General features: G+C 30.6%; 1 protein-coding gene across 3 annotated transcripts in view; it reads right to left on the bottom strand.

The window, feature by feature from the left end:
• Positions 1 to 14,259, bottom strand: part of LOC114335389 (sulfate transporter) — a 128,837-nt gene that overhangs the window by 78,354 nt on the left and 36,224 nt on the right. Inside the window, exon 1 of one of the 3 annotated variants that reach the window (XM_050644351.1) lies at positions 12,243 to 12,403. The exons of the other annotated variants lie outside the window; for them this stretch is intronic. The gene's annotated coding sequence lies outside the window, so the exon portion shown is untranslated. Of the gene's footprint in view, positions 1 to 12,242; positions 12,404 to 14,259 lie in introns of those variants that run through there. 3 annotated transcript variants of the gene reach the window in all.

The raw sequence follows: 14,259 nt of genomic DNA on the forward strand, positions 1-14,259 counted from the left end.
AGATTGTTATCAAATATTAGCATTTAGTGAAGCGTTTTAAAGAATTCGTCAACTTACTTTTATTTTTTTATAATACAGCTTCATAATTTTACAACACTATATTTTTCGGCAAACTTTTGTAAATTTAAACCACACTTTTCACTTTCTCAGCTATTATAATATTTTTATTATGTTTCTTAGCGACAAAGGTTTCTTATTTTACGACATCCTTTGTTCGTGTTCGCCGACACCAGCCCTTATGTAAGTTATTTTTAATCTCATTTTAGATAAATACGAAGTAATAAAATATTATTGGGTATTTCGCAATACTGGTATTATCAACAAGTACCCATACAAAAATATTTTGGCCGATAGTAACTGGTAAATTTCTATAAAATGGGTTTTAAAAATAATGAGAATATTTGGCCGAGTCCGTATTATATAAATGGCCGTTAGTACAGGTTGCCGATTTTGACAGGTGGCCGTTAACACAGGTTTTAATATAATAACATTTAACTAAAATAAAAATTTGTTTCATGAGAAGTACTTAGCTATTTTTTGCGCTTAAATACCTTTAAATTCAATAAATATTTTATAAGTTTAGATCAAACCTATCAGAGGTAAACTGCACTATGTCACTGTAAATTACCATTAATTACAGTAATTAGGGCAAATTTTAACGTTTCATTAGTTGGATTGTACAAACTGGTTATATGTCATGATTAAAATACGATCGCATTGTTTTTCAGAGCGAAAGATACCTAATTATGGGATATATAAGATTTTTAAAACATTCAGAGGTAAACTGCACTATGTCACTGTAAATTACCATTAATTACAGTAATTAGGGCAAATTTTACCGTTTTATTAGTTGGATTGTATAAACTAGTTATATGTTATAATTAAAATATAATCGCATTGTCTTTCAGAGCGAAAGATGCCTAATTATGGGAAATATAAGATTTTTAAAATATTCAAACGCCCCTACTGAAAAGTTGCTTAAAATGACATAGTGTAGTTTACCTCCGAGGTCCAGATATTTGTTTTCGTCTTGCTAAGGTGCTTCGAATAATATAATAAACTGTACTATTTCGCTGACTTAAAAAAGTACTTCCGGTTGAAAATGTAAAACCGGAAACCCTAGGTCAAATTTCTCACCTTTAATACCATCTTTGGGTTATATGTAGCTTCTTATTCGTCATCTCATTTGTCGTTCTATCTGGTCTAATTACGGAGGAGTTGTGTTTACAATGTCTTTGGGACAGACAGACAGGGATAATTCAAGGTTTTAACATTTTTTCAAAATGGGTGAAAACAATAAATGTCAGTTTAATATATTGCCCAACTAAACATTCCATTAAAAAAGAGCAGTGTACTGAATTCCTGAAAAGCTTAGGGGAAATGGAATGTTTATTCTTGGAGGAGACTTCAATGCGAAGAACAAACACTGGGGCTCTACAGTAACTACCACTAAAAGTAAGGAGTTTTATTAGCTATTAAAGAACATAGATGTGACTCACTTTTAACTTGTAGACCAATCTACTGGCTTACAAGTAGAAACAAGACCCCTAGTTTAATAAACTTCTATATCATTAAGAATATTTCAGCTGATCTCCTAGACATAATAGAACCGTTAGTGACATGGTTATTAAAAAAGGAGGTAACCCTACATTAACAAACAAATTGATGGATTTGACAAATTTTAATCTACGCCCTGAAGAGAAAATAAATCTAAGAGTTCAACTACGAAACGCAGAACAATCGTATTATTATAAAGAATCAGAATTGTTGATGAACAATATTCAGCAAGCAGCATGTGAAAACACACCTACTCTGAAATCTAGGTTAAAAGGAAGCACTTATCCAAAGGAATTAAGGAACTTGAAAATTATTAAGAGAACAATTTGGCAACAGACAAGAACACAAAATATACAGGGTGTTTAATTAATAATTATCCATATAGTATCTGGAGAAACCTTAGCACAAAATAGGAAGATTTAACCTAAAACACTTAAATAAAATGTGGTTCCTTACTGAGTTACAGGGTGTTTTATCTAATAATTTAAAAATTAGTTTTGTTCAGCATTTTAAAACTATTCGACCTATCCTTTTCATACTTGGCAGGAAAGATAAGTGCTGTACAAACTACTAAATTATGTTAAACAAACGTTTCTGGCTGTTACCAGAGGCGTACAACGGTGGAAAGTGAATGGTTGGCCCTTTCCAAATTCTACGTCACTGGCGGAATTGCTATTTTAGTCCAATATTTGGATTCTCCAATACTTTCTGTAAAAATAATGTACTCTTCATTCGTAACAATAAAGTCATTAGTTTTCGTGATATTTGAAGTTGAAAATGCAACGCCACAGGTATTTTTGTTAATGTATTGTGCCCCTTCATTTTTAACTTCAAATATCTCGAAAAATAATGATTTTTTCGTTACGAATGAAGGGTATATTATTTACATAGAAAGTATTGGAGAATCTAAAAGTCATGCTGAAATAGCAATTCCGCCAGTGGTGTCGAATTTAGAAAGGGTCAACCATTCACTTTTCCCTGTACGCCTCTGGTAGTAGCCAGAAACGTTTATTTAACATCCAATAGTAAGGTGGACACTATCTACACTTTTTGACAAGTATGATAAGGATATTTAAAATACTTTTAAAGTACTAGGTACACATTTTTTTTTAATTTTAAAACAAACATACCTATTACATAAATATTAATTATTTGTATCCAGCACTTTAAAAGTATTCAACATATCCTTATCATACTTGGCAGAAGATGTAGGTACTGTACACCATACTAAAATATGTTAAATCTACCTTTCTGGCTACTACCAGAGACGTACGACAGGGGAAAGTGAATGGTTGACCATTCCCACGTTCTACGCCACTGACGGAATTACTATTTTTTAGTGCAATTTTTCGATTCTCCAACAGTTTTTATGTTAATAACATACTCTTTATTTGTACCGATTAAAATCATTAGTTTTCGAGACATTTGAAGTTAAAAATGAAGGGATACAATACATTAACCAAAATAGCTGTGCCGTTGCATTTTCACCTTCAAAATCTCAAAAACTAATGATTTTATCGTTACGACTGAAGAGTACATTATTTTTATAGAAAGTATTGGAAAATCCAAATATTGGACTAAAATAGCAATTCCGCCAGTGGCGTAGAATTTGGAAAGGGCCAACCATTCACTTTCCCCCATTGTACGCCTCTGGTAACAGCCAGAAATGTTTGTTTAACATAATTTAGTAGTTTGTACAACACTTATCTTTCCTGACAAGTATGAAAAGGATACGTCGAATAGTTTTAAAATGCTGAGTAAAATTAGTTTTTAAATTTTTAGATAAAACACCCTGTAACTCAGTAGGGAACCACATTTTATTGAAGTGTTTTAGGTTAAATCTTCGTATTTTCTGCAGGTTCTAAGGTTTCTCCAGTTACTATATGGACAATTATTAATGAAACACCCTGTATAGCTTATTTATGTGTTTTTGCTTCAGTGCCCAGATTTCAAGTCTATACTGTAGTATCGAAATCATTTAACAAGTCAGAGCTCTGAGGTAGAATTGGAGAGAATTGTTTTCAGTTTTACAAACACATTTTTTTTCTTCTATCCTGGGCTTCTATCTCTTGTTTTGTCATTATTGTCTGGAATTCAGGTACCAGGGTTCTGGAAAACAGGTAATATGTTTTTTTTTGTATATTTGTTGAGAATTGAGTTTGAATGAACTCATATTGATAAAACCAAACAATAAAATATGCTATTGTATTCTTTCATAACACCAGTAAAAGAAACTTCTCGTGGTTAGAAAAAAAGTAGAATAAGTAAAAATGGGAATAATAGACACATTCGCGTGTTAAAGTGTGCACTTTAACGGAGAAGCTACAGATGATGTTAGTTACATATGATTAACCAACTACTTGCACTTTACCCGAAGATCACGGTGTAATTTGTAACTTATTTCCGACAGACTTTAACCTATTAAGTATCATCTCAAACATGCCCTTTAAGATTAAAATCATATCTTGGTGATTATTAATTCATCGGTATTTTTTATCAAATTCAGTAAACTAGATAAGTAATCACTTATCATATTCGTGAGAGGCTAACAAGTGCTGTCCGCCTAGATATAAGGGATAAGTAATACAGGGTGGGGCATTAGCGTGACAAAGCCCAATTACTCGTTTGTCGTAAGAGATACAAAAAAAGTTATTTAGATAGAAGAAGATAGATAGAAGTTGTGGTACAGATATTACTACTTAAAAATATTTTCAAATATACAGGGCCAAGTGTATTGACAGGGCGACACAAACTTATGTTTTTTTAAATGCAACACCCTGTATTTTTTTACATTTTTGGATTCTTCTCGATGCCCTATTTAAAGTAATAGGGTTCTGTAGTGTTATACGAGGTAGTTTAAAAGATAATTACGTTTTTTTGTTAATTTCGTAAAAACATTCACACCCTCTAGAATTGTAGTGATTTAATATCAAAATAGTCTACTATTGTTAAACATTGTTAATATAGGGAAACGTTTAATTTTAGTATACAAGGTTTATCGAAACTCGCAATGAGTAATTTCTGAATTTTCGTAAATGGAACACCCTATATTTTTGTATTGTAATTCAAATAGACCATTTTTATGGATGTGAGACACCGAGATAAATATTTGACATAATATGTCATATTATGAGTTCTAGGGTTGTTTTCCATCTACTTTCATATTATTTTTTCTTACCTAAAAGTCCCGAAGTCGAGCTAGCTGACAAACATTTTCGTTATAAAACAAGTACACACCTACATACTAACCACCAAAATAAATTATCAATAAGTTATCAATAATTTAAAATTTAGTTTAAATTTGACGGATCTGTCAAACTCAAACGTAAACAACGTACATGTTTTGTTGGTAGGTACATAAAAACATTATAATTTATTATTAATCTTTGAATATAAAAAAATTGTATAAATCCAAATAATAAGTACCTAAATAATATAATTCCTTTATTCAATTTAAATAAGTGTAGGTATATATACGTATACTATACTCCAGGCTGTGTGTGAAAAATAGGTCGATTTCAGGATATAATTCAGGAATTTTTGAAACCTATCAGGTGTTGTAAAGGACGATACCAGGAATAACTTCTACTAAAATGTGACCAAAAATATTGTGAGCTTTTTTTATTATTGCGATTTTCATTTGTTAAATTTGCAATTTATAAAGATTTTTAATTTTGCAGCTTAGGATATTGATTTTAGAGAAAAACTTTTAAATAGAAAGTTGTAGTCAATTAAAAAACCTACAATTTGAGCTATGGTAAGTTTTATTTCGTTTACTGGTTATTGCAAAACAGCCTGCGAAAAGTCCAAAATGGCCGTTTTTTACAATTGCGTTATATATTGTACAAATATTTTTTTTTCGTTTTTAAAGCTTTGAAATGAAGATCTTTCAATTTCAAACATAAAACAAATTGTAAGGCCGGATTAACGAATTTGTTGCTTAGATATTATAAATTGTTTATCCCAAGAGGTCAAATGTCGAAATGGTTATAACTTTTTGAAAAAAAAATCCTATAGAGTTGAAACATCCAATCTCCTTCTAAAGAGTTATATTTTCATATTCTGATGTAAATAAATGCGTAAAACATTTTTAACCTGTAATATATTTGAAGGGGTTTGGGTTTGAAAATAAGGGGGCAAATTTTTTTATAAACATTTAGAGCTGAAGCGGCCCTGTACATCGTATGAGTTTCTAACTTACAGAATATTGTTGCTGAAGACGAAACGAAGATTTATAAAAAAATAAAAAATTTCTACGACCAACTGAAGCCGAGCTAAATGTTGGGTTTGAAAATATAGGGGCAAATTTCGTTATAAACATTTAGAGCTGAAGCGGCCCTGTACATCCTATGAGTTTCTAACTTACAGATTATTGTTGCTGAAGACGAACCGAAGATTTATAAACAAAATAAAAATGTTCTACCACCAACTGAAGCCGAGATAATTGTTTCTTTTTTCTTAAATCGTAGTGTCTTTATTTATAACAATTAAGAAATTATTTTACAGTCATTGACTAAAGAAAGACTTATATTATCTTAAAATAAACAATTATTATAGAATATAGTTACATTTAATTATTAAAAATTATTTTTGAAATCGGTGCTTTTGCGAGCGGCCGAATTTTGCAAATCGCCTGGCTCGCTTCAAATCCGCGCGCTCGGAACATTTTTACGTAACTTGTATTAAATTTTGACCAAAAACAATTTAATAATACATAATACCATTATAATATACAGTCTATTTACCACTGTATTTGTTTTTCTTGATAAACTTTTATATGTGAACTCTCATTTCTGAAGAAATAGTATTACAAAAATGATACATATATATGAAATATATAACTATATTTTTAATTTTTTCATTGTTATATAAATATAATAATAATAATGTTACTTCTTATTATACACTATAAAATTTTTCTTCTTGTAGTGACTATCCGTTCTGGATGTTGGCGACCATCATGGCAATTTGGCAAACCCCATTTGGAAACTGAGAACCAGGAAGGCGAAGAATTACTTTGCGAGAAAATTTACGTACGCAGTTCAACACAACACCTACAAATCTTTTTAGGGCAGCAGTACCGATTTAGTGTGCAAGTTCAGATTGCCATGATGGTCGCCAACATCCAAAACGGATAGTCACTACAAGAAGAAAACGTTTTATATTGTATAATAAGAAGAAACATTATTATTATTATATTTATATAACAATGAAAAAATTAAAAATATAGTTATATATTTCATATATATGTTTTATTATTATTATATTTCTATTAATAATTTAATATTATTTCTTCAGAAATAAGATTTCACATATAAAAGTTTATCAAGAAAAACAAATACAGTGATAAATAGACTGTATATTATAATGGTAATATTATTAAATTGTTTTCGGTCAAAATTTAATACAAGTTACGTAAAAATTTTCCGAGCGAGCGGATTTGAAGCGAGCCGGGCGATTTGCAAAATTCGGCCGCTCGCAAAAGCACCGATTTTAAAAATAATTTTTGATAATTAAATGTAACTATATTTTATAATAATTTTTATTTTAAGATAATATAAGTCTTTCTTTAGTCAATGACTGTAAAATAATTTCTTAATTGTTATAAATAAAGGCACTACGATTTAAGAAAAAAGAAACAATTATCTCGGCTTCAGTTGGTTGTAGAAAATTTTTATTTTTTTATAAATCATCGTTTCGTCTTCAGCAACAATAATCTGTAAGTTAGAAACTCATAGGATGTACAGGGCCGCTTCAGCTCTAAATGTTTATAACGAAATATGCCCCCTTATTTTCAAACCCAACATTTAGATGGGCTTCAGTTGGTCGTAGAAATTTTTTATTCTTTTACAACTCTTCGTTTCGCCTTCAGCAACAATAATCTGTAAGTTAAAACTCATAGGATGTACAGGGCCGCTTCAGCTCTAAATGTTTATAACGAAACTTGCCCCCTTATTTTCAAACCCAACAATTTAGAGGTTTAAAAATGTTTTACGCATTTATTTACATCAGAATATGAAAACCTTCTTTAGAAGGAGATTGGATGTTTTATCAACTCTCTACGATTTTTTGTCAAAAAGTTATAGCCTTCGACATTTGACCTCTTGGGATAAACAATTTATAATATCTAAGCAACAAATTCGTTAATCCAGCCTTAAAATTTTTTGTTATGTTTGGAATTGAAAGATCTATATTTTAAAGTTTTAAAAAATAAAAAAAAATTATTTCTACAATAAATAAGACAATTGTAAAAAAACGGTCATTTTAGAATTTTCGCAGGCTCTTTTGCAATAACAAATAAACTAAATGAAACTTACCATAGCTCAAATTGTAGGTTTTTTAATTTACAACAACTTTCTATTTAAAAGTTTTGCTCTAAAGTCAATATCCTAAGCTGCAAAATTAAAAATCTTTAAAAATTGCAAATTTAACAAATGAAAATCGCAATAATAAAAAAAGCTCACAATATTTTTTGTCACATTTTAGTAGAAGTTATTCCTGGCATCGTCCTTTACAACACCTGATAGGTTTTAAAAATTCCTGAATTATATCACGTTTTTCCACCGACAGCCTGGGGTATTATGATATTTATACCGCAAGCTAACCTCTAGCGCCACGAGACGCTCTGGCGTCACTATTTTGAATGACTCCCAATATGACTTTACACCCGCCAAAATTCCATATTGAACGATAAGAAGTGTTCACTTCAAAAATAAAAGAGAAGAGAAAATTATATAAACAGTAGCCAGCAAATAGGTCGGAGAGGCTGGCCTTCAAAATCTAAAGCTAAAACAAAAGAAAATTCAAATTACACAATCAACTAGATAGAGCAACATAGAGCAAAAAAAGCAAAAGGTACTTTTGGACGGTGAAATGATTGAGAAAAGTACCTACCTAATAGTTTTAACTACTTGGTCTCGATAGTACAGCGTAGTGGGGAAATATACAGGGTGTTTGGTAAAGAATGGGCCAAAGCTTAACCTCAGGTTCCTGAGGTCAAAATAGGCCGATTTAAGTTAACTTACCTTAGTACAAAGTTTATAATAACCGAGATACAGGGTGTCAAAAATAAACTTTTTTTTATTTATTATTGAATATTTCCTGACAGGTATGAGATAACAACATGAAATTTGGTATATGGGGGTTTTTTGGGTCGAGAAAACTAAATTCCCTACCAAAACTTATGTATTGCCCAGAGGGCGCCACATACGCCTTTCAGCACTCATTTATTACGTTCAATCTTTTTTATCACCCACTCTGTATAATTCTGACATTAAAATTTTTATTCTCCTATTAGTTTTACTTAAAAAAGATATACTTCTTTCATCTCCCTAAACTCAACCGTTTTCGAGATAAACGCATTTTAAATCTGCGATACACCATCATTTTTAGCATAATATTATCAGTAGTAATTGCACAAGAGCTCTGAAATTATTGAATTTTTTCCGAGGGACACTTTGACAGTTTTAATTTCACGAGCCGAAGGCGAGTGAAATTATGTCAAAGTGTCACGAGAGCAAAAATTCTATATTAATTTCAGAGGTCGAGTGCAATTTGTTGCGATTATTTCATGAATAAAACTGTTCAAAACCAAAATTTTATTGTAATTTATTTATGTAAGTACCATTAAACACACAGCTTTTATAAATATTTGACGATTGAAAATCATCACTTTTATAATTTTTAAAACATTAATTGTCATTAATGTCACTGAATGTATTTTTTCGTACCAACGAAGGGTATCTGACGTAATATACTTAACGACGGGAGATTATCAAAAATTATCGATATAATTCAGATTTCTGTAGCTTTCTATTGGTCAGAATCTCCTATGAATGAAATAATCAGTAGTAATTGCACAAGAGCTCAGAAATTCTATATTAATTTCAAAAGTCGAGTGCAATTTGTTGCGATTATTTCATAAATAAAACTGTTCAAAACCAAAATTTTATTGCAATTTATTTTTGTAAGTACCATTAAACACACAGTTTTTATAAATATTTGACGATTGAAAGTCATCACTTTTATAATTTTTTAAAACATTAATTGCCATTAATGTCACTGAATGTATTTTTTCGTAGCAACGAAGGGCATCTGACGTAATATACTTAACGACGGGAGATTATCAAAAATTATCGATTTAATTCAGATTTCTGTAGCTTTGTATTGGTCAGAATTTCCTATGAATGAAATAATCAATAGTAATTGCACAAGAGCTCTGAAATTATTGAATTTTTCCCGAGTGACACTTTGACAGTTTTAATTTCACGAGCCGAAGGCGAGTGAAATTATGTCAAAGTGTCACGAGAGCAAAAATTCTATATTAATTTCAGAGGTCGAGTGCAATTTGTTGCGATTATTTCATGAATAAAACTGTTCAAAACCAAAATTTTATTGTAATTTATTTATGTAAGTACCATTAAACACACAGTTTTTATAAATATTTGACGATTGAAAGTCATCACTTTTATAATTTTTAAAACATTAATTGTCATTAATGTCACTGAATGTATTTTTTCGTAGCAACGAAGGGCATCTGACGTAATATACTTAACGACGGGAGATTATCAAAAATTATCGATTTAATTCAGATTTCTGTAGCTTTCTATTGGTCAGAATCTCCTATGAATGAAATAATCATGGTAGTTACACCCGAAAACTAACTTAAAAACATAATAATTGTGCCAGTTTTCAAATTTATGTCATTGCATCGCAAATTCCATTTGAAGAAATTTGCGATACATTTTTGGATAATTTTATGGTTTTAAGTTATTTTTCTGGTGTAACTACAATAATATTATGCTAAAAATTATGTTGCACCGCAGAATTAAAATGCGTTTATCTCGAAAACGGTTGAGTTTAGGGAGATGGAAAAAGGATACCTTTTTTTAAGTAAAACTAATAGGGAAATAAAAATATTAAGGTCAAAATTATACGGAGTGGCGGATAAAAAAATTGAACGTATTAAATGAGTGCTTAAAGGCGTATGTGGCGCCGTCTGGGCAACACATAATTTTTGGTAGGGAACTTAGTTTTCTCGTCCCAAAAAACCCCCACATACCAAATTTCGTGTTGATATCCCATGCCTGTCAGGAAATATTTAATAATAAATAAAAGAAGTTAAATTTTGACACCCTGTATCTCGGTTATTATAAACGTTGTACTAAGGTAAGTTAGCTTAAATCGGAATATTTTAACCTCAGGCACCTGGGGTTAAGCTATGGGCCATTCTTTACCAAACACCCTGTATATAGAGGTGCATGCAATATACCTAATAATTAGAATTTGATGGATGAAGTGGAATGAAGCGAGTAGTGGGTGACAGAAAAATTCAATGAAGCTCAAGGGAAAATTCTATAAAACAGTCATAAGACCAACTATAATGTACGAAACTGAATCTTGTATACAACAGCGTACCTACCAAAGATTATCAATGAATTACACCCTCCACATAATATTGGCTGCAAAATCTTTTACATGCACCAAAGGTGCAAGAAAATTTTCAAATACTCTAGTACATAAAAGAGATAAATACAAGAAGATGAATAAAGGGATCCAAATGTTTAAAAAATGAATGTCAAAAAAGGGCTTATCATAATAAATATAATAATAACTTAAGCGTAAATTAAGCGTGTTTTATTTGATTTCATTAAAAGAAAAGTTAGTGAGAATTATAAGATCTTTCTTCACTTCTTTTCATTGTCTGTTTATTTGTAGTATGTCTCTCTGTTTGTCAGAAAAATATTAAGAACATATGTTGTTCAGATAATGGATAAAAATGTTTATATAAGTAAATCATTTCACAAGACACAGCACCTTTATGATGAAAGAACTGGAACGGGAATATAGAAAGAATGGGATGGAAATAAACTAAAGAAAACTGAATACCAAAAAACGGAGAATATAGAAATAAAACAGCAGGTTTCACAATATCAAACAACAGGAACACCTAAAGAAGATGTAAAAAATAAACTAGGATAAATAAGAGACTGCATACAAAAATTAAACCCGATGCTGTGATATAAGAACATCAATAAAAAAATAAAAACACGAATATAACACCATGACAAGAAGTAGGTACACTGAATTATGGGTGAGAAAATGGGATAATGAATAAGAAACCAAAAGCAAAAGAAGAGCAACAGAGATGGAATTCCTAAGGAGAAGCTGCAGAGTAACAAGAAGTAATAGAATAAATAACATAGAGATTAGAAAGAGAATGGGAATGAACTCAGATATAATTGACTACATACATATACCGGAAAAGATTTACCTGGTGCGGACATGTCAGAAGAGCAGACAATAACGTCGGATAAACAGAATAACAGAGTGAAACCCGATAAGAAAAAGGAAGAAAGGCGGAGCCTGAAGATCTTTCAGAGATAAAGTGGACGAATCAACTGAAAGAAGAAATCTGCAAGAAAACAGAAATAATTGGAGAGAAGGTATACAGTGAAATCTGTATTCATCCTTTATATATTACGTTTAGAAGGATATTTCACATTGCTTCCATTGATTAGAAAAACACGATGTTGCAATTTAAATTAGGGTTGCGCATAAAAATAAATAAAAAATATAAAGCAAATCTATAAAAATATTTACATAATTAAACTATCTAGCATTGTTCATATTGATAAGAAACACCCTATAAAATTTGCAATTTACGAAGGATTAAAATTACTTACTTTTAAATCAACATTTGGTTAGAAGGCACATGACACACGGTAATGACGGAGGAATACGCAAATGGAACTGATTCCGTTGTTATGTTTAAAGCACAATTAACTGAGAAGTTATAATAAAAAACTACTAGGACTAGAGTAAGTTTGCACATAAAAATCAGTAGCGTAACAACGAGATTTTGGTACTAATAGACTACAGTACGATGTACCTATAGATATTTATACAAGTTAAATCTCTTAGGTAATTTATCACAGTATCTGTGTGTATTTTAATATAAAATTATCCTTGAAGATATTTATTGAAAAATTTGTCGGTTACATTTGATTGATAGTTAAGTGTCTGTCATACAAAATTAATTTTGTGATTTTGATTATGTGGTTGTTCGAAGACACCAGAAACTGATTACGTGAGTAACTACCTTGAGGATGATATAGTATGTAATATTTTATATATAATATATTATAGTGGGTATAGTGAAAAACCTTTTTATTATCAATTCTACGAAAAAAAGTTATACCACATAAAAAGTTGCAGGGTCTTAAAATTAAGATGCAACCGTCAGATATCACATTCTATCAATTCTATACGGGTATGTTAAGAAATATGAATTTCGCTCAAGTGTAAAGTACCTTTATATTTCACAACTGCATCCTCCTAAGTAATTAAAAAAAAATTTGCAAGTTTTTGTCAAATTAAGGATACTCAACATTACTTTTATTTTTTTACAAATATGATGACCCTTTTATTATTAATTTTACGAAAGAAAATCGTTTTTCATAAAAAGCTCTGCATGATAAGACGTAAGACTCAAACATCAGCTATCAAGTATTATCAATACAAAGTACGTCAAAAAATATTAATTTCATTCTACCTTTATTTTTCACAATAATGAAAATTGTTATTACAAAAAGTTACTCATAATAAAAAACTATGTTTTATCTACGACTGATACATAATATATGTATTATACTTGTGGTGTTTGCAATATAAGGCCATATAATAATCCCTTAGGGATTAATAATGCGGAATTAATAGCTATTAATCCCTCTGGCACAACAATCACAAAATTCACCACGGAAACAAAATAATCAACCTCAAAAAGTGTCACTGTCAAACGAATAATATATTTGACAGTTTGTGTTGAGATGGACGAAAATGAAGAATCTTTTAATTGTACACCACCAGAAATTGTAGAACTAGCTACAGCAACAGCATGATAAACAGTAATGTACCATCTTCTTGTTCTACAGCAATCGAGATCCCAAATATTTGTATTAAAAACTCTACTAAAGTTAATGACGATTCTCAACCAATTCAGTTTATTAATTGTACTATTACTAATTTTAATGTTTTTAACAAATAAAGTTGTTCATTAAAATTCTTAAATTAATTAATTTGTCGTAGATAAAGTAGAGTATACTACTCGCAATAATGGCTCTCATTCCCTCGGAATGTTACTCCCTCGCCGCTAACGCGGCTCGGTTCGTAAATGTTCCTCGGGAATAATAGTTATCATTATTGACTCGTGGTATAATCTACTATTAGTATGCAATTACATCTTTCTAATTCATATATGAAATATAATGATAGAGGAGTCTAAGCGGGGATTTTTGCAGTTACTTGAGCGCGTCAGATTATCACATGGAGAGTAACCTTGTACCCTGTAAATGTACCTCTACAATTTAAATTGGCTCTTAATACAGGGGAGCTCGTCAAGGGGGGTCCGAAAAAAATCTAATCTTAGAAAAACTCCAAATCGTCAGATTAAGATAAGGTAAGTTAAGTACATTAAGAGGGTTGTGCGTGAGGTTAGCAACCTCACCACATAAAAAATAATATTGCTAAAGAAACCTCTACAAGCCTCGGAAATAGGACGGATAACGCGATGACGAAAATGGCCACGGAAATGGATTTGAGAAAAACAACGTACATAGGATGTTGGAATGTCCGAACAATGTTTGAAACAAGTAAAACACATCAAGTGGCAAAAGAAATGGATAAAAATAACATTAGTATATT

The sequence above is a fragment of the Diabrotica virgifera genome, chromosome 2 (assembly GCF_917563875.1).
Source record: "Diabrotica virgifera virgifera chromosome 2, PGI_DIABVI_V3a".
NCBI classification, from domain to species: Eukaryota; Metazoa; Arthropoda; class Insecta; order Coleoptera; family Chrysomelidae; genus Diabrotica; species Diabrotica virgifera.